Below are 2,685 nucleotides of genomic sequence, written 5' to 3' on the forward strand. Positions count from 1 at the left end.
ATCGAACTTCTGCGCATGCAAAAATATTTGTTGATGGTGAAGTATATTTGGAAAACGTTGTCCAAAATCTAGATGAATTGGTAGCTTCATCCTCATAATATTAAGAGTCAAAATCAGAAAGCATCAAGCATTTCATGGAAAGTAAAAAAAAAAACAAAAAACAATTTTCTTCAAAAGCTGCTGATACATATTTGATTTTGGACGCATTACGGATCTAGTATCCAAGGAGATGGATTTCCTTAGCAACAGGTGCACAAATTCTTGTGAAAATCAATGATTTTTAGCTATATTAGGGGGATATATTTCCTGTAAGTAAATATTCTATGTCATTTTGCCTATTTGTTTTAGTTTTAGAATGGGTTTACCCATTTTTAAAAAATTACAAACACTCAATTTTCCAGGGTAATTGTTGCCATGACAACGGATAAAAACATGAATTTTAACACTTACTGATTTTCAAAAATAGCAGAAGTTTATCGCTATATAATTAAAATCTACAACCGCCCTTGGAAAAATTAAATATAAATTCTTGTTAGGGGTCATCTATATATTATATCTCTAAAATAAAATTGGTTGGCAACTTAAGTACAGAAAAGTTATAAAAGGTTCATGGCAAGCTTACATTACAAAGCATTTTAACTGATGAGGGGGAAACTGATTAATTACAAAATTTATAAGAATATAATTCATATTTGTTCTGATAATTACATACTTATCTTTTACTTATTGCTGATTGGAAAATTCACCGACATTTGAATAATATTTATAGATATTGTTCAGAAATAATAATAACAAGAGGTACTGTGAGCAATGCTCACTAAGAATACCCCCGCTTACCCCAATCTCCCAAAGGGTGTTCTTAATAGGTATAAATTACCCCTTTCCTGAGTGTAAAAATATGGTATGCATTTGTAGAAGAAAATGAAAGATATAGTCCGAACACAAATCCATGGCATAAACCTATAATTTTGACCTTGATATCAAAGGTCAAGGTCATAAAGAGGTCATGAATGTATATGACACATAGTATCATGGTGATACATCCATGTCTTATGGTATGGCCATGTCAAAACCCTATAATCAATTTTGACCTTGAGGTCACAGTTCAAGGTCATATAGAGGTCATGAAGGTACCCAACACATCGTCTCATGGTGATACACTCATGTGTCAAATATGATATGCCTATGTCAAAGAACAAAGAAGTCATGACCCTGACACGAATCCATTGTAAAAACCTTTAATTTTGACCTTGAGGTCAAGGTCATATGGAGGTCATTAAGGTACATGACACATCGTCTCATGGTGATCCACCTGTGTGCCAAATATGGTATGCCTATGTCAAAGAACAAAGAAGTTATGGCCCGGACACGAATCTGCAAACAGACAGACATACAGAGTGATTCCTATATACCCCCGGACTTTGTTCGGGGGGGGGGGGGTATAATAATGTATTCAGTGTCATTCCACAATCTAACTAAAATCAGATCCTAAGGTACGCTCACAATCGCTACAATAGAGTTACGCGGATCTAAGAAGTCTGATTTTAATTAGATTGGGTCATTCCAGCGTATCTAAAAGTATCATTTTTGTGTTTGGAAATGATATTGTGTATTGAAAATAACCAACTAATTGTCCTACTAAAAATCTATTTGTTATCTTAAAATATGGGAAAAAATAGAGATGGCTCAACCAGTTAAAGAAGCAGCTGGTTTGTCATTTGGTTTGCCCCCCCCCCCTCCATTTTATCACTGTCTTAAAGAGCGGAGAAAAAAAGAGAGAGAGAGAGAGAGAGAGAGGTGTAACAAATTTCAAGACATTAAAGAAATTGACAAAATCACCGATTTTCAATAATACCAATCAGTCTAAGCGTAGTGGTTAAAATTCAATCTAAATTGTATTCAGCTGTTAGAGAACACCCATACTTACAATATGTGTATGAAAAATCTGCCCTCGGGCTCTCAGTGATAATGGAAATACACATGTACAATGTAGGCCTATGTACTTCAAATAAGACATTTTCTTTATTCTCCTATGTAAAATTTTCCGGCCTACCGGGTACATATTTTGCACATATGTTCAACGAGTAGGATGATTAATTGCAAGTCATTATGGTTTGACATTTAAAATGCTTACCAAATAAAACTTTGATAAAGATACATGTATATGTGTCCTATGAAGATTGGTAAAAGACAGCAAAATTCGGAAAATTAAATTTTTTAGCTACTTTGAATCATTGTGCTTAGCAAAAATTAAGAATACCCAACTGAACGTTTGTTTAAACACAAAACACAACTTGTAAATGTTGCCATTTATCATGTTTATAATGCATGTTTGGAACGTATCTGTTCTAAAATGATAAAAAATATGTAATACGTCACGGTCTATGTTTGACGTCATACTGCAATACTCCAGTTTCGAGATACGAACTCTTCTGTATAGGAGATGCATTTAGTGGAACTTTGAATGCCTAAGTGGGACAGAGTGGATATACAGCCAACGAGGAAGACGATGAAATGTATTAAAAGCGACTTCTCTTTAAATATGTAAATGTGGGAAATACTAAATACTATCGAAAGAAATGTTTTACCGAAGTGGAAACATACAAACAATGTCACATTTGCAAGAAATATCTTGGATATGGTACTTATGACCAACGAAATAACGTGATAGGATAAGAATTCTAT

This window comes from Ostrea edulis, chromosome 1 (assembly GCF_947568905.1).
Source record: "Ostrea edulis chromosome 1, xbOstEdul1.1, whole genome shotgun sequence".
Classification (NCBI taxonomy): domain Eukaryota; kingdom Metazoa; phylum Mollusca; class Bivalvia; order Ostreida; family Ostreidae; genus Ostrea; species Ostrea edulis.